The sequence below is a fragment of the Lissotriton vulgaris genome, chromosome 2_1 (assembly GCF_964263255.1).
Source record: "Lissotriton vulgaris chromosome 2_1, aLisVul1.2, whole genome shotgun sequence".
NCBI classification, from domain to species: Eukaryota; Metazoa; Chordata; class Amphibia; order Caudata; family Salamandridae; genus Lissotriton; species Lissotriton vulgaris.
Window position 1 is genome coordinate 740,887,825 of NC_141687.1, and position 19,874 is coordinate 740,907,698.

Sequence of the window (19,874 nt, forward strand, 5' to 3'; positions counted from 1 at the left end):
GTTTTTTAGACATTGCTCAGACTGTATAATATATGTGGGTGATATGTACGTGACTTACTTGAGGGACGAACAATGTCTTCACACTTGCAGAGTTTCTGGCCCTGCCCCTGCCTCCTCCTGCCGATGAGGGCCGTAGAGGGCCCGCCCTTTGCCCGGGCTTCGCCCCGGGCGTCCCGCTCGCGTCCCGCGACGCGGGTCTTCCTCGAGCTTTATTCCCCCTGTTGGCGCTCTCCTGGCGCGTGTGCGTCACCCAAGACGCGCCGCCGCGTGGCCTGCCGGGAGCTGTAGTCCCCCGGAGCGGCGGCGCGGAGTCAAGTGCCTTCCTGACTCTTGGCGGTGGCGGCGATTCAGCAGGGTGGCTTTACTGCAGGTAAGTGACTCTCGGCGGTGGCGGCGTGTGCAGAGTGTGTCCCCCGCTCTGCCGGTCTTCCTCGAGCTTTATTCCCCCTGTTGGCGCTCTCCTGGCGCGTGTGCGTCACCCAAGACGCGCCGCCGCGTGGCCTGCCGGGAGCTGTAGTCCCCCGGAGCGGCGGCGCGGAGTCAAGTGCCTTCCTGACTCTTGGCGGTGGCGGCGATTCAGCAGGGTGGCTTTACTGCAGGTAAGTGACTCTCGGCGGTGGCGGCGTGTGCAGAGTGTGTCCCCCGCTCTGCCGGTCTTCCTCGAGCTTTATTCCCCCTGTTGGCGCTCTCCTGGCGCGTGTGCGTCACCCAAGACGCGCCGCCGCGTGGCCTGCCGGGAGCTGTAGTCCCCTGGAGCGGCGGCGCGGAGTCAAGTGCCTTCCTGACTCTTGGCGGTGGCGGCGATTCAGCAGGGTGGCTTTACTGCAGGTAAGTGACTCTCGGCGGTGGCGGCGTGTGCAGAGTGTGTCCCCCGCTCTGCCGGTCTTCCTCGAGCTTTATTCCCCCTGTTGGCGCTCTCCTGGCGCGTGTGCGTCACCCAAGACGCGCCGCCGCGTGGCCTGCCGGGAGCTGTAGTCCCCCGGAGCGGCGGCGCGGAGTCAAGTGCCTTCCTGACTCTTGGCGGTGGCGGCGATTCAGCAGGGTGGCTTTACTGCAGGTAAGTGACTCTCGGCGGTGGCGGCGTGTGCAGAGTGTGTCCCCCGCTCTGCCGGTCTTCCTCGAGCTTTATTCCCCCTGTTGGCGCTCTCCTGGCGCGTGTGCGTCACCCAAGACGCGCCGCCGCGTGGCCTGCCGGGAGCTGTAGTCCCCCGGAGCGGCGGCGCGGAGTCAAGTGCCTTCCTGACTCTTGGCGGTGGCGGCGATTCAGCAGGGTGGCTTTACTGCAGGTAAGTGACTCTCGGCGGTGGCGGCGTGTGCAGAGTGTGTCCCCCCACTCAGTGATTCCTAGAACTACACACACATCTAATAACTTACCTATAGATTCACTCATACATGCTGTCAATGATCAATAGAACACTATCAAATATACTTATACACCTACATTGACATTACACACCAGCACACATCCTATTCATTCATCCTACTCACTTATGCAAACAATGGATCATACTTACATTTACTCAGCTACAGACTAATATAAACACCACTTTATTTATTCATATAGATAGTAACTCATACTTACTGTGTTATAAAATCACTATTACAAGTATACAGCTATCCATACAGTCACTCATACAATCACCGAGTGTTATCTATACTTAATTATATACAACAACTGTCACTTACACTGCCTTTTCTATTTCTACGTTGTTGGACATGTATCATTGAGAAATATATTTACTCATCACCACACCCATAAAGAGATTCACTCACTCAAACAAGTGTTTCCACATACAGTCTTAACCTCATATACCTACTAAATCAAGTATTTACAGAACTTTGGACTGTCACACACCTCCCACCCAACCACACACACATTCACTATCCCATGTAGATACTCACTTAACTAATTAATAACTAATATAGACTTTCACATAGCTAGTAACCAAATTATGCAGTACTTTACACAACAGACACTATATAAACTAAATTCAACAGAACAAAAATTGTATAGTAAAAGAAGCTTTTACAAGCCTCTTAATTCCTGAGCTGTGTTTGCCAGCGTCGTCCATAACACATGTTAAAAATAGTAGGTAATAGGAGTGCCTAGCCTTGGCCTTGGAGTAATGAAACGGTCACTTTGCCCAAGTAAGATTAAAATTAGTGGGCAACAGGTGCGCCCTACTGTCAGCAGCAGGTGATTAATTCACTGAGGCTTGGAGCACACCCCTCTGGAAGTACAGTAATTTTAGGGTAGTTCCATATGCTGCCTGGTTAATGACTGCGTAGGCCGGGGAGAGCCACGCGCATCCCTGTTTTCTGTATTTTACTGTTTAAAAAAATGCAGAGGACTGTTTCACCTTGTCGCGTTCAATGGTTTGTGAGGGACATGTTTATTGGCCCCGGCACTACAGCAACTGATTATTCCGCGAGTACAAAAAGGCGACAAATTTTCCTGGAAGTACAAAAAAGGGATGAATATTGCTGGGGTACAAGGTAACATGCACCTCACGTGAGCTGAGGTGCAGAATCCACTGAGCAGACTCCAGACAGGTAGGTATTGGATCGCTTTAAGTGAGCTGTAGTTAATTACACAATTTTATCTTCACGTTTGGTTTCTTCTTCTAGGAGTCCGTAGAAGACCGATTTGCCCAAATCCCAGGCTGCTGATCGGACGCCAAGACTAGTTCCAACGTCGACAGCTCCTGCTGTGAGGCGACATCATGCCCTATCAGTAGCATAGCAAGGAGGCCAGGGGCCCCGATTCAAGCGAGGAAAAGGACATCCTTTGTCATTTGTTAACGTAGTAAGATACAGCAATTATCATGTTTCAATAGGCCCTGTGAAAGGCTGTCTCTGCCAGGGGCCACTGCACCTGCTGCAGCAGTGGTAGTTGCTTCAGATCGTAGTTCTGAAATTAGCTGACCACTTTAAAATCCACGAACACAGACTCTGAACTTTCAGATACAGGTGCATAGATCCCTAAAACTTCTACAGGTTTTTAACTGTTTATTTTTACACATTTTCCTTTTTTAAATTACATTATATATATTTAATATAACTGGAAAAAAATGTTTTTTAAAATATTGAAACTGAAATATTGTTTATTTTTTTGTTTTATATTTTTATTTTAATATATTTATATTATTTTCTTTATTATTTTTTATGTAGAATTTTTTTGGGGAGTCCCGCACCCAAAACGTACCTTTCACTATTGGTGCGCTGATTCTAGCCGCCATTTTAGAAATGTTGTGAAGGATCCGCGTACAGTGTGCGACGGGTGCATATTTTCAGAGATGTGCGCGATTGCTATATGACCGGAACACAACTCCAGCTCCCGAAAATTTGCGACACATGCGCATTACTGTACGTGACTCTTGCGCGGTGAAGGGTCCAGCGTAATGACATATATGTGTTGGGCGCAGTGGGTGCGCAACTTCCGCAAATTTATGTTAATGTCTAAAATTATATATATATATATATATATATATATATATATATATATATATATATATATATATATATATATATGTATTTAATATACATATTAGAGCAAAACATTATCTAAGGTATTCATAAAAATAATATAGTTTTACTTGTAATAAACTTATATTACTTTTAAATGTGCCCTAAAAAAAAATAATTGATTGCTTCATAACATTTCCCATTGTAACTATTGAAGGACCCTCATACTTCTTTGAGCATCTTTGGAGAGTCATCTCTGTGCTTAGAAGAAACTTAATTTCACTATTTTTTTTGGTATTTTTTTTAAAAAAAGAAAATGGCTTCAGGACAATGTTCCGTTGTCATTTGAACAATTGAAAGCATTCCATGTGCTCAGTAAAAAGTGCTGCTAAGTTTGTAAAATGCCGTTTTTGCAAAGCTACCAATTTTGTGCACATGTAAAACACCTCACATTAGAAGAATATTTTCTATGTTTATCACTAGAGCACGTGGTGTTATCATGAAAGAGAAAAAAATGAGTGTGTGCCCTATTTAAAGTGAACACTACTGCATGTCCGCCATGTGATCAAGGGCAGTTCCTGCCCGAAACGCGTCATGCCTACCTTAACTGCGAATGGATAATAAACCTTTGCTGTGAACACTCTGCAAGCCGTGTGGTGGTCCGTATTTTCTGTGGTTTCAGCCTGGGAAGCAGAAATTGATCTATATATATATATATATATGTATTTAATATACATATTAGGGCAAAACATTATCTAAGGTATTCATAAAAATAATATAGTTTTACTTGTAATAAACTTATATTACATTTAAATGTGCCCTAAAAAAAAATAATTGATTGCTTCATACCATTTCCCATTGTAACTATTGATGGACCCTCATACTTCTTTGAGCATCTTTGGAGAGTCATCTCTGTGCTTAGAAGAAACTTAATTTCACTATTTTTTTTAGTATTTTTTTTAAAAAAAGAAAATGGCTTCAGGACAACAGGAAGAGGAACATTCTTCTGAAGAAGAATTTTTGCCAGAAGCTCCACGTCCTCAAAGGCCAGAGTCAGTGGTATGAAAATTCTTCACTTTTCCAGAAGGACAAAAGAAAGTAAATGCCACAAAGGTCGCCTGCCGGATTTGTCAGCAAGTCTTATCTAGAGGCAGTGTTGAAAAGAAGTATTCTTGTGGTACTGATTTGATATATAAACATCTAAAAAACCCTACATCCGGTAAATCTGGCTTGGGAGGAGTGTAGAAGAGCAGAAAGGAACCCTCCACCTGCAGTTCCTAGTACTTCTGGAACATCAACAGCTGCATCACCACCCGTCATACGCCCTGAGTTTGCTTTTCTTGAACAGCACTGCGTCAAGTGCAAGAAACGTATTTCTTTTGGGGAGCAGTCTGTTGAAGCAGTTTGTGCTGCGCAATGGAACCATTGTGGCTAGTTTTTTGTTTGCTTTGTTTTTTAGGAATGCCACACAATTCCTGAAGTTTCCTGTTTTTTTCATTCTTTTTCTTTTTTTTAAAAAAAACACCAAAAAAATACAAAATTGTTCAGTAAAATACAAAAAAAATAAAAGAAAAAAGTTCTTCTCAGGACTAACTTCTCTGGTTAAACAAAGAACTATATTTGTATGATGATGTGTGAATGTTTGGTTCAATGTATGTGTAGTGCATAATTGACTGAAAGAAGGCATTAGTAATGTATGGTGAATGTATAAGTGCAGAACTATAAGGAAGTGCTGCAGCGTGGCACTGTAAGATCTTTAGCTGCACAGTGCTGTGGTACTTCCGGAGCACAGGGATGTGACATATGTACATAAATATGTTACAACTCTTTGCTTCCCTCTGCACTGCTGTACAAACTGAAGACATACAGTGACATAGGCATCCTTGCACCATGGTGCAAGCATGTTTGTGTTGTGGAGAGATTTTTTCTGTGCAGGAAGGGACACCTTCCTGCACAAAAACAATCAGTAAAGGCATTTTCCTCTTTCAGTGTATGCTGAGCAATGCAGCATACATTGAAAGAGGAAAAAATGAGGAGAAATGAAAACAGTTCTACTTGTTGTGCCTTGCTACACCAACTTGAGGATGGTGCAGCATTCCCACACATCTCCAGATTTATGATTTATGATAAATCTGGAGAGCCTGGATATTGAATATTGAAAGCCTTTACACCAGTATCCCCCAGGACGCCACCATCCAAGTCCTGAGACAGGTACTCATGGAGTCCCCATGGCCGCACCGCACACCCAGAGACTTCATCCTCCAATGTGCCACAATAGCACTAAAGGAAAACTATTTCGAGTATGAGGGAAGCCTGTACCTCCAAACCAATGGAACTTCAATGGGCAGCGTCTTCGCCCCCAGCGTGGCAGGACTCTATGTCCACCTCTTTGAACAGACCCAAATCAACCACAACATCAATCCCTATACCGGGAATATTCTCACATGGCGTCGATATATAGACGACATTCTTATGATCTGGCAGGGATCAGAAATAACTCTACAACTCTTCCTCACTTAGCTCAATGAAAGAGACCCATACCTGAAATTCACAAGCACCTGGAGTGCAAGCCACTTGGCATTCCTTGATCTGAACATATGGGCCAAAGATGGCCAACTGATCACTACCACCTATTACAAGCCTACCTCAAGGAACTCACTCCTCCACTACACAAGTTTCCATCCCCGCCCTTTAAGGGAAAATTTACCATTTGGACAATTTCTGCGTATACGCAGAAACTGCACTCAAGTAACTGACTACAAAAATCAGTCGGCAGACCTGTCCAAGACACTGGAGGAACGAGGCTACCCCCGGGCCATCATTAACAAAACAAAGAAAAGAGCCAGGAACCAAAATAGGGAGGCCCTTCTGGAAACTGTACCCAAGGACAAGTGTGACCAACCCATCACGTGTGTCACCACATTCAACACAGCCTCCAATGAGGTGGCGAAACTCATACGCAGAAACTGGAAAATCCTAAACTCTGGACAACGACAATGGGAAACCCATAGGTTTGCCTACAAAAGGTGCAACAACCTGAAAGACCAACTCCTGAGCACCCGCCCCGGACCCCTGACCAATAGAGAACCCAACACTATCCTGAATGCGTGGGGCCTGCCTAAAATCTCTGGACATTATCCATGCAATGACTGTAGCGTGTGCCATCTTACCAGCAATACGAAAACATTGATACTAGAACCAGACAAAGTGTGGACTCAACGCAGCCACACAAACTGTAATTCACGTAACGTGATCTACCTACTTACCTGCAGCTGCGGCCTCCGATACATCGGAATGACCGCCCGCAAAATAAGAACTAGAGTCACAGAGCACAGGAGCACAATCAGGTGCAAGAAGAACATTAGTAAACTGACCAGTCACTTCATCAGCCAGGGACACACTCCCAAAGATCTGACCTGGACCATCATCGAACAACTACCGGAACTTGCAGTGGATAATGAGAAGAAATTACTCAGCAAGGAACAACGTTGGATATATCGCCTATCCACCCAAACCAATGGCCTCAACGACGCCATACCGTGGAATTCAGTCACACCCTAGACCTACACTAGTCAAAATTACCTCGCCTGTGTACAGTGGTCTGTCTCCCGTGCCATAGTCCCTCTGTACATAGACATAGATCATGCTTCGCCATGTGTGTACCACTAGGCTGCCATATCATGGGCACATGCTTTAACCCCCTTAATATTGCCATGTCAACTTTAGAGCGCAGCGCCTAACAGCACATGCGCATTAAGCAGTGATTAACGGGCCGAACCACTCTGGGACACGGCGTGTCCCACAGGCATGTTTCCCCAATATTAGCGCAGACATAGCCAACGCCGATCCCTTCGCGCCAGCGCAGATAAGACCATGCCACACCTAACACGGGTGTTGCCCCTTTCCCCGTACCAACGGCGGCATATTTTTGTTGCAACATGTACCTAAATACTTTATGACACAGATTGCAATTGCGCCATCATACTGAGCAAATGCAAAAGACTAGAGTATAAATCACCTGCATGAGCAGTAACATTATAATCACGGATTCATACTGAGCATGTGCGAGAAACTAGTGATCAAATCACGAGCATGAGCAATAACATCGCAATCGCGCTAACATACTGAGCATGCACGAGAGACTAGTGTGCAAACCACGAGCATGAGCATCAACAACACATGTACCTAAATACTTTATGACACAGATTGCAATCGCGCCATCATACTGAGCAAATGCAAAAGTCTAGAGTATAAATCACCTGCATGAGCAGTAACATTATAACCACGCATTCATACTGAGCATGTGCGAGAAACTAGTGTGCAAATCACAAGCATGAGCAATAACATAGCAATTGCGCTGACATACTGAGCATGCACTAGAAACTAGTGTGCAAACCACGAGCATGAGCAGCAACAACACAAAGGGTTAGTCTTTCCACCCTTACTATTCCCACAGGTGCTCATCATTACCTTGTTAACCATAGTATAAAAAGCCCACACGCCGACAGGCTCATTCTACCGGAGGACGACGGCGGGACAACAGGTACAAGGCAGGCTCTGACCAGAAAGACTGTGAGTATGACAAACCTGACAAGCCTCCAAACAACAAACTGGGTAAGTGCTTCTTTCCTCACAGGTCCCTAACCCCTACAGCCTATCTCTTTTTCTCCCATAGGGTCATCCCCTTACCGCTTCCCTCCAGGAAGCTTTGGCTAATAACCCAAACCGTAAGAACCATTTTCTTGCGCCCTGCCACACTAAGTCAACTCCTTTCAGTGTGATTTCTGTGTTTTAGCCACACCACGATCCTAATTAGTCGCGTATTTTCACTCTGATGGCACCACCAGTACCATCACACCTAGCCGACTATAGTCCTCTCACCTTGCACTATAGATCCGGCCACCAAAGCATTGTTGACCATATGTCTAAATTGACTACTGACTTCTCTCTGTAAATGTTTTGTCCTTGTTCTTAATGTTTGTTTGTACAGGTATGCATGAGAAGGGAATCCCCCTCTCACATATAGAAAAACGCCTTAGTGTGTGTATCACATAGTCTGTACCACAACACTAGTCTGTTTTATTTCACCACACCTTTTTAAAAATCGGTCCTGAGGAAAGCCAGAACACTCAAAGGGACTGGCTGAAACATGTCGACCATCTGAAGGACGCAGGGGGCAGTAACTCGCCACCCTTACGCATCCTGTAGCCTTACTTTTAACCGCTGGTGACGGACCAGTTATTAAAATTTAATTTACCCTCAGGTACTGGGACCACCACCAAGCCGTTTTAAATCACAACTCACCCAACCTCACTGCACTCTCAGCAATATACCAGCTCCGCTGTAATCAGGCGTCGTAGCACACCCGGGACATAATAAGTGTCACTGGGTGGGACCGATGATGAAGCATGCCACCAACTAGGTTGGCAGGTGAGGGCTTCATGAATACACCAACAAGGTGCCCGTGACAGAATTAATTTGAGTACTGTAACACTTTGGTCAACTTAAGCTAGTCCTTTTTGTTTAATCAAATCTGGAGATGTGTCATTTTCTATGAGTGTTGCGTGGGAACACCCACAGCAACAGCCATGGAATGCCCTTTTAATGTAAAGTGGTGTGTATGAAGAGGTCATATTTACAAGTAGAAGAAAAGCTATGCAAGGTGCCTTTTCCTCTCATAGAACATATGAAGGATTGTCTGCCGCCATCATTATGTTACAAAAAGTGACTTATTGTTGGTACAGTATGCTTCTAAATCTGCCCCATAAGTGCTTAGGTATTGGCAGACTGATACAATAGGAACATAATGCTAGTTGAAGAATTGCATGAGAGTGACAGGAGGTAAGCACAGAGATATCTATCCAAAGAAGCTCCAACAACAATCATTGAAATGGTTACGTCCTTCAATATGTAGAATGGGAAATGTTATGAACCAATCAAATCTTTTTTTCAGGTCACATGGGATCCTTTGACAGAGGGATTCCAACACTACATAGATATTCACTGGGTATTTTGAAGAGTGTATTAATACTTTGTAGCTTGTTGCAGGTCTGCATAGTATATAAAGAAATGTACTTGTACTGGGGTTAGTGGCTAGGCCAATCCTTAGGTATATGACTAATAATTAGAGTAATGTCAGTACTGCAAAGAGAGTGCAAGCTAAATTTATAAGTGCTTTGATGTTGGCAAAGTAATAGGATACATACATAGTGCTGGATGGTGAATGGAGAAGAGCATAGGACAGACAGAAGGCTTTCTAGACTGCATAGGAACTAACTGAGTATTTAAAAGACTGTATCAATACTTTGTAGCTGATTAGAAGTCTGTATACATAGTGCACAGAATATTGTACTTGTACTAGTTTTTTTTATTATATCATTCCTTAGGTACTTGACTAGCTGTAAAGAGAATACATGCTGAATTTATAAGTGCTTAGGTTTTGGCAGACTGATATCATACATACATAGTTCTGGTTGGGTAATTGAAAAAATGCATAGGATAGACATGAGTATTCCTAGATTGCATAGGTACTACTTGGCATAGTAGTTAGTTAAAAGTTTATATACATAGTGCAGAGCTGGATGTAGTAGTGCATCGATAGTGTTTGCATTACTAAATCTTAACTTGCTTAACAACTTTTACTTGGTTTTCATAATTTACATTTCTGAAAATGTTGTAATTTACAATTATAATCAGTGAAAGAGGAGAAAAAATACAGTTATAATATATAATAATATACTTTTTATAACACAACATAATTTTACGATCATATGAATTATATCAAAATTATTTTCAATATACTCAACTATTTCTCAACATTGTATAACAACAACATCCTCAATAACATACCATATTTTTGAAATCACACATATATAAAATGCTTCTTTCTAAGAGAATTTTCTTACTTCAATATGAAAAAACTGAAATAATAATTCAATGAACAATTCTTTATAATTTCCATCCACTTTAAATGATGGTCTTTAAAAATATATGATGTGAAAATGTCCTTAATTTAAATTAATACCTTTCCTCTAGGTCAAATGGTATACCTGAAATCCTTTATACTAAAATTGTCCAATAGTAATCATATTAATACATTTTAACATATTCTTAATCGGCTGAATTATGTTCCTAAAACTTTGGCTTTAAAAATATTTGGTAGGAATTTGGTAATTCATTAGGCAAACATTGTTTTAAAACAAATTGAGCATCATTACAATATGTCCATCCTTTATTGCATTTTAAATATACAGTGTAATGTCCAGATGTTGTAGAAGAACCATCATGGAATATGTTTGCTACTGCTACAAACGTTCTTCCTGATAATGATACTTGACTTGCTACAAAATGTTTAAATTAAAGTTTCCAATTTTCTTCCATCAACTGAACAACGTTGTATCATTAAAATTAAATATTTTCCAAATCTTTGTATAAATAATGTTGATAACATTTCTGATGTGCATTGGCTACCCTCCATGTTTTGATTTACTGCTTTCACTAGTTTGTTGAAATACACTGTTTTACAGTCTGGTAATGTCAAATGTATAGATCTTTCAGTATCTATGTTAGTGCTACATGTAAACGTACAATTTTCACATTCATGTTCCCATTTATAACAAAGACCAAAAAGATTTTCAATTTCTATTCCTTCATTTTCCAATACTGCAAGCATGTACATTAGAAATTCCTGAGCATCTTGTTGAATATTCTGCATACATTTTGTAGAACCAGAACATATATCCAAAAGATTACGAATATCAGAAACACAATATATTTTCCTTTTATCAGTTCTCAATTTTTCATAAATACAATGCAACAAGAAACAAAATCTTTTTTCATGATTCTAGATAATTTGCTGTTGAAATTTTTTTGGAAAAAAACAACAGTGACCACTACAACAGTGACCACTACATTAGCATAGCAGTTGATACCTGAACTATTTTCTAACTGATACCCAACAATTTCTTCAATAGTGTCCTTTTTCTTTTTGCTTGCAATCTCAACATTATCTTGAGTTAATCTCATATCTTCTTTTTTGACCTACTACACTCTTTTCAAATACAGGATATTCACCTAAATAGGTAGCATATGCTCTTCTTAACTGATTACACTCTTTTACACAGTTTGCATCTGCACAAAACTTTCTCTCATCAAAATCAATCAATACAATCCAGATAAAGTTCGGATTCGGGACAAAACAACATATTCCATACCCTCTTCAAATATGGTACTTCAAATGTTCACCAAAGCACTGTCTACACTTAAACCTTGAGATTTATGAATAGTCACTGCATATGCCAGAGAAAGAGGAAACTATTTTCTAAGAACATATAAATCTTTAACAAGCAAAAAATGAACTGAACAACAACCAATTTGTTTTACTTCTTCAATTTGATCAAATTTGATTTTTAAAAATTCGAATCCATCTTTATTTTGATAATGAACAAAATCAACAACTTTAACAATTGCTCCATTTACTAAACCTTTTTCCACATCCAAATTACACCGTAAAATTACCCGACAATTTACACATATATGTAAATTCTTTTCTAAACCAGCAGTTTCAGATACAGATTTTTCTAAATAATCCAATTTTGTTTTCAATTTTCCCATCAAAATAATAGTGATTCCTTCATGCTCTATTCTATCAAAGGCTTTCATTTTTATTATTTGATCATTTTCTAGCTTCAAAAATTGTTCATTGAACATTGAATATAGAACACTCGCGCAGTATTGGCATTAAGCAGATTATAGAATTATTTTCTGCAATTTTCATACATATGTTTTCATTTGGAAACAAGTTTGTAAGTAGTTGACTTTGCAAAGCTTGTGTGCTATGTTCTGTCAGTACTCCAATTCTGTAATCAACATCATTTGCTTGTAGCATATTTGTAATGAGTTCTTTCTACTTTCTGGTGTCTTCATGCACAAGTGTTTTAAATACTGGTTGTCCTTTTACGGGAGTAAGTTGCAGTAGATCTCCAAAAACTATTCCATGTTTCCTCCAAATACGACATTGTACTCTGTTTTAAGAATTTGCTGCATTCTTAAATGCATAAAAGCAAGCATTCAGTTTGCTTACCTCATCAATAGTCAGAAGTTTCATTTTCTTTAGCACTCTTAAAACTTCATAGCAAGCTTCTCCAGATATTTTATTATATTCCAATGTATTTTCATGCCCTCAGGTCGCATAAGTAAACAATGCAATGTAATTCTTTTAATGTTGTGTGCTGTCAACCCAGTTGGAGCAGTTACAACACACGACAAATGTGAGTCAGTTGTTTTCTGTAGATAACTGGTCAATACTTTAATTAAGAAACTTTTTCCTGTTCCAGCTTGACCACTGTCACACATTCAGATAGGTTGGAATGATGTGCATGTGCTTTCTTTCTTTTCATGAAAAAATCCATGGTAAATCTGTAGTCTCACATGCTTATATATTTATTTCTGTTCAACATATAGTTGGTCTTCCAAGTTTCCTAAGTCCATAATATCTTCTTGAGCTTGAGGCATTGCTGTTTCCACTTCATTCATTGTGATTGCTGCTTCATTTTCAAGAATTTGTTTTCCTAGTGGATCTGGACTCCATAGAGCAGAACTTTGACTGTCTTGAGCACTGTCTCTAGCAATCTCAGGTGCAATAGTAGCTTTTTGATCAATTTCAACATTTTTAGATAATTAGAAAAACATTATAATCTATGGTATCTGTACAAGCATTAAAAGAATCTTCATAGCTCTGAAAATCTCCAAGTAATTTCAATTTTGTACGCCACGGTTTGAAGAGTTGCAAAAGTGCTAACTAATAAAATTCCCTTTTATCAGGAGTATCACAGCACAGTTTTCTGTGATTAATCAAATTTCATTCCCTTTGTTTCACCAAACATCCTTCGTAACCAATCACTGCATATTTTCCTTCATTTATGTTTTCTGTAGTATTCCGTTTAAATATATAATATTGCAGCACTTCATAAAGACATATGTTCTCAAGATGATGACTTCTGTTTGGATAATATGTGTTCAACATGTTTATTTTGACAATATCTGTACTTTCCGGTTCTTTTTTTGCTAAATATTCAATTTCTTGTACAGATTTAAGTACTCAATTTTGCATTGTGGTAAGACTTAGACTCACCCAAATTAGTCTTCTAGATTTTGAGTATAATCTTGCAGATAATAACCGATCTGAGCATTCACACGCTCCAATTTCTCGATGGAATAACATCTTCAAACTAAAACTGTACAATTTTTTACTAAGACTCTTCTGGTGAGAATGGAATTATTCGCAATATATTGAATATCCATATTAGCATTCCACATTGAGAGAATAACTGAATTATAATTATTGATATATTTTGACTCTTCACTTCTTCACAAATTGCATGTATTTTTGCGAGATTTTCTAGTAACAGTATGTCTCCCAGCAGACATAAACCTGTTTACTCTTCCTTTGGATATTACAGGACGTGGAAATCCAAAACGACATTTGGTATAAAACTTTTCCTTCGACTTGTACTTTTGTCAACAGTATTTTCCACATCGATGACTTTGGAATTGTAAGACTTGTTGCCATGACGACGATATCAATACTCATTAGTACCATGCTGACATGCCATAAAATTAATCAGCTGAGATTTTAAATGACCATCTCTCTGATGTACTTTATCCATAAATTCCTTGGCAGAAACATTTTGAAGATGTACTCCTGTTTTTAATATGTGGTTACCTGCATATGAAAGTCCAGACAAGTCACTCTCAAACAAAAGAAGGACGGTATATGGGATATATTGTCGAAGGTTAAGATCTTCTGCATACAATCTTGTTGTCCGATATTCAGACGCAGGAATCTGCACTGATCGTTCATCATATTGGCCACCTTTTCCAGTTGGGAATAGCTGCGGAAAACAATGAGCTTCCAAACTTTTTCCCAATACACTCATGGGAATACCCCTTGCTTTTTTAATTTGGAATAATTCAATAGTATTCCCTATCGCTTCTTTCGATTGAAGTGGATGTACACTATAATGTTCATAGATTTCTTCACTTTTGGACATATCCACTTTTTCAATTTGGCCACTTGACATTTCAGTATCATCTCCTAAAAGTATTTCTTCTTCTTCCACATACACCTACACATTTCTGTAGTAACCATTTGTAGTAGCCATTCGTTTCTAATCATTGCCTTTTGCACTTTCCTAACATCCACTAATTCTTGCCAGATTTTCTTACTCTTAGTAGGAACACCATTAACTAGAATAACTAGTGGATCACTTTCTACATTCTCTACAACAATAGTTTCTTTAAATCTAGAGGTAAATATACAACTCTTCCTTTAAATCCTCTCTGTAAATCTGTAGGAGGCAATTTACCTGTTTTAGTCTCCATACGAGCAATAGCCTGAAATGGTTGCACACATTGAATCAGAATAGTCTCATACGTATTTAAATCTATCAGTTCTGGAGGAATAGTTACCAATTCTAGATTATTATGGACAGCTCTAGCGGGCATTTTATTCTCGTCTAATTTGTTATAACAATATTTTACAAATACGCTGATCAGAACCCAAATCAAAACAATTCCCTACCAACAAATAAGTGGCATAGTCCTTCCGTGTATCAATATTTTCTCTTACACTTTGTAAATAGAGATCAACAGTCCTAGTCTGATTTTTATAGTGAGTTTGCCGGCAACAAATACAGCAGGGGAGACTCTGGAGTCTGGAAGGGGTTAGGGGACCGTAACATTGAGCACATCTGACTGTTCCACTGCTTCTCTCAATGTCTCACTCATTCTCCAAGTGCATACACAGTGGCTGGGTTCTCATCGTGCTAATAGTTATCGTCACAATAAGCTTTTAAGCACTTATATGTCTGCAGAGAGATTTACAAAAAGCACATGCTTCTGTCAGTATGATTCTAAGAATAGATACAGACCCACAGTGTGATTGCAGACAGGCAAGACTATTCCCTGGACTTTAGCAGAAGAGACTCACTAGTCTGGAAGGGTTTAGGTGACCGCAGACATTCTACACATTTGACTACAACAGTGCTTGTGTGAATGACTGAATCATTGCAGTCCATTTCAGTGTCGCAAAGAACACGGTCCACCACCACCCGAAGCAGGTTCCCCACAGGAACTGTAGCAAGATCACCGCTGACCAGCTCGCCACCTCCCTCAGCCAGAACCCACCCGTCAGAACAACGGACCCTAACACAGCAGCCTGCAACCTCACGCAGTGGCTGACCACAAGTGCTGACGACCTCGCTCCACTGAAGGACCCACTCACCAGACCCAGAAGCAAGAAGGCTCCCTGGTTCACAGACAAACTCAAGGACTCCAAGAAGGCCTGCCGCACCCTCGAGAAGACCTGGCTTCTCAACAAGACCACCGACAACATGACCGCCCTCAAACTAGCCACCTGCAGACATCACCAGCTCATCCGCACCACAAAGAAGAAATCTCTGAAGGAACGACTGGACAAGAACGCCCATGACAGCAAGGAGCTCTTCAACATCGTCAAGGAATTCTCCAACCCCAGCACCGGCAACAACGACATCACCCCCTCACAGAACCTCTGCGACTCCCTCGCCTCGTACTTCCACCGCAAGATCTCCGACATCCACAACAGTTTCAGCGCTTAACCCCCGCACCCACCGGTCGAACCTACGCACCCAGACGCCATCCTCCAGACATGGACCGAGGTGACCCCCGAAGACACGACAAGCATGAAGAACACCATCCATTCCGGATCGCCGACCGACCCGTGCCCCCACCACATCTTCAACAAAGCGGCCCCCACCATCGCACCCCATCTCCGAGACATCATCAACACCTCCTTCAACACAGCCACCTTCCCTGAGAGCTGGAAGCACGCCGAGCTCAGCGCACTACTGAAGAAACCAACAGCGGACCCGACCGACCTCAAGAACTTCCGCCCCATCTCGCTCCTTCCCTTCCCGGCCAAAGTCATCGAAAAGGTTGTCAACAAGCAACTGCCCGCCTTCCTCGAGACGAACGGATCCCTCGACCCATCGCAGTCCGGATTCAGAGCCAATCACAGCACCGAGACCGCCCTCATCGTAGCCACTGACGACATCCGAGCCCTGCTCAACAACGGTGAAACAGCGGCACTCATCCTCCTAGACCTCTCCGCTGCATTCAATACTGTTTGCCACCGCACCCTAGTCCAACGACTCAACGACACCGGCATCCAGGGGAAGGCCCTGGACTGGATCACCTCATTCCTCTCTGGAAGAACACAAAGAGTACGCCTCCCGCCGTTCCGCTCGGAAGCCACCGAAGTCATCTGCGGCGTCCCGCAAGGATCTTCGCTCAGCCCGACTCTCTTCAACATCTACATGAAACCACTAGCTGCCATCGCTCGCAACCACAACCTGAACATCATTTCCTACGCCGATGACACCCAGCTGATCCTCTTCCTCACCAAAGACGACGACACCGCCAAAGCGAAACTTCACGAAGGGATGAAAGACGTCGCCGAATGGATGAACAGCAGCCGCCTAAAGTTGAACACGGAGAAGACAGAAGTCCTCATCCTGGGAACACCCCCCTCCGCATGGGACAACTCCTGGTGGCCCCCAACCCTAGGCACCACACCCAAGCCAACAGACCACGCACGCAACTTGGGCATCATCCTGGACTCCTCCCTATCGATGACCAGGCAAGTCAACGCCGTCTCCTCATCTTGCTTCCACACACTCCGCATGCTCCTCAAGATCTTCCAATGGATTCCCACCGAGACAAGGAAGACGGTCACCCAGGCCCTCATCACCAGCGGACTGGACTATGGAAACACCCTCTACGCCGGAACAACAGCCAAGCTTCAGAAGACACTCCAGCGCATGCAGAATGCCTCCGCCTGACTCATCCTGGACGTCCCCCGACGCAGCCACATCTCGAGCCACCTGAGAGACCTACATTGGCTCCCTGTCAACAAGAGGATCACGTTCAGACTCCTCACCCATGCACACAAATCCCTCCACGACCTGGGCCCTAGGTACCTCAACGACCGCCTGACCTTCTACACGCCCACCCGCCAGCTGCGATCGGCGAACCTCGCCCTCGCCGTCGTGCCTCGCATCCAGAGAGCCACCGCCGGAGGAAGATCCTTCTCCTACCTAGCGGCCAAGACATGGAACTCCCTGCCCGTCCACCTGTGACTGACCCAGGACCACCTCGCCTTCAGGAAACAGCTCAAGACCTGGCTGTTCGAGCAGTAGCAGACCCCCCCCACGCGCCTTGAGACCCTTCCGGGTGAGTAGTGCGCAATATAAATGCCATGATTGATTGATTGATTGATTGAAATGCATAAGTAGTGACTGAGTTCTAATACTACTAAAAAGTGACAACAGAAAAGTTTTTAAGCTGTTATGTGTCAGCAAAGAGATGCAGTAACCACATGCTTCTGTCAGAATTGTTGCACAAGTGGACATAGACCCACAGTGTGATTGCAGACAGGCAAGACTATTCCCTGGACTTTAGCAGAAGAGACTCACTAGTTTGGAAGAGGTTAGGTGACCGCAGGCATTCTACACATTTCATTACAGCATTGCTTGTGTGAATGCCTGAAGCATTCTGCAAATGCATAAGCAGTGACTGGGTTCTAATACAACTAATAGTTGACAACAAGATAGGTATTTAGGCAGCTATATGCATAAGCAGTGACTGGGTTGTAATACTACTCATAGTTGACAGCAAAGTTTGTAAGCAGTCAGCAAAGAGATAATATAATAGTATACAAACTATACATTGAACAACATTTAAGTACATTATAAAAAAATTGAATAAATATTTCTTCATTAGAAAACATATCACTAACTCCAAATTTTATTAATTATATTGTATGATTAAAAAGAAAGGCACCACATAGAACATCTCACAAATAATTAACTCACCTTTCAATTTGATTTGTAGATCATGAAATATCTGAATCACACACCAGATTTTCTTATGCACACAATGAATGTACTGCACTGCTCTTAGCAAAACCCAAAAATTGCAAACTTTCCCTCTCATTCTGCACACATATACCTGTAAATATCAAATCACATTGCTTCCCAGATTAATTCAAAAGCTAACACACATTTCTATTGGTTACACATTTCTCAGACATTATAGAATGGGGTCCATTTACAACAACAATCCGCGTTTTAATATGGATGGCATCAATAGGATAGATGGTGTACATTTTACAGATGTGGGTAACAGAGTCTTTCTCAAGAGCTTTAGACTCTGCATAGGTACATACTTGTAGGTACCAAAATCTCCCAATAAACATAAGTGCTTTTTTTTAGAGCCACCCAAGATGTAAACATATAAGCTTGATGTATATTTAAAAAATATTTACATTTGTTTTGTTTGGAGTCGCGCACCCAACGCTTTTGGAGTCGCGCAGCCAACGCGTTCACAACAGGGGGCTGTGCTGAAAGTCGCGCATCCAACGTGTTAACACCAGAGGGCCGCGCTGGGAGTCGCACACACAGCGTGTTCACACCAGGGGGCCGCGCTGAGCGCCGCACTGGAGTAGTGACTCCAAATTTGTCCGTAAAAAACTATTTGCTCCTGTCACTAATTTATATTCTCCCTGGGCACCAATGTCCCCACGGTCCCGCTGGCTCCCCGCGTCCTCTGAAGGCCGCCATTGCTTTTCCACATGGGGAGCTGATAACATACAGTTCCCTGTGTGTAAAAGCAACCTGGGTTGCATTTTGGAAGAGAGAGCAGGTTTCCTGCGCTCTCTTCCAAAATCCAAACCAAGTTTGCTATGGCAGGGCGGGAGCCGTGAGGCTCCTGTCCTGCCATAGCAAAAAGCGGTGTCCTAGGGGTGGGCACTCCGGGACACTGCAGGAGCCCGCCCCGGGGGGTGGTGGTCCCCAGGGCCCTTGAAGGGCCAGGGCCATCAAGGGCTCCAGTAGGGGGGGCCGCACAACCCCCCTCCCCACCTCCCTTCAATTACAAAGCCCTGGGGTGGTGGTGGTCCCCGGGGCTTGGGGGTCTGTAACGGACCCCCGCAAATGCATTCTTAGTGCCCAGGGGAGGTGGCGGTCCCTGGGGCGTGTGGGGTGGCTTGGCCCCCCCCACACAGGTTACTTTTGTTTAAAAAACGGCCAGGGGTGGCGGTCCCTGGGCAGCAGGGGTTGTGCGCCCCCTACAAAAATGTAAGGAAAGCCCCGTAGGAGGCAGTCCCCGGGGATTGGGGGCCTTGTAGGTTCATTAAAAAGAAAGCAACAGGGGGTGGCGTTCCCCTGGGCAGTGTGGGGGGTTCACCCCCCCTACACTTTTCCTTTCCTGCCCCCGGGACCTGGCCCACCCGGGGGCTTTATTTAAACAAAGAGCGGGAGGCCGTGCTTCGTTTTTTTCATTTTTTGCAGCTGGATCCATGCACCCAGCTT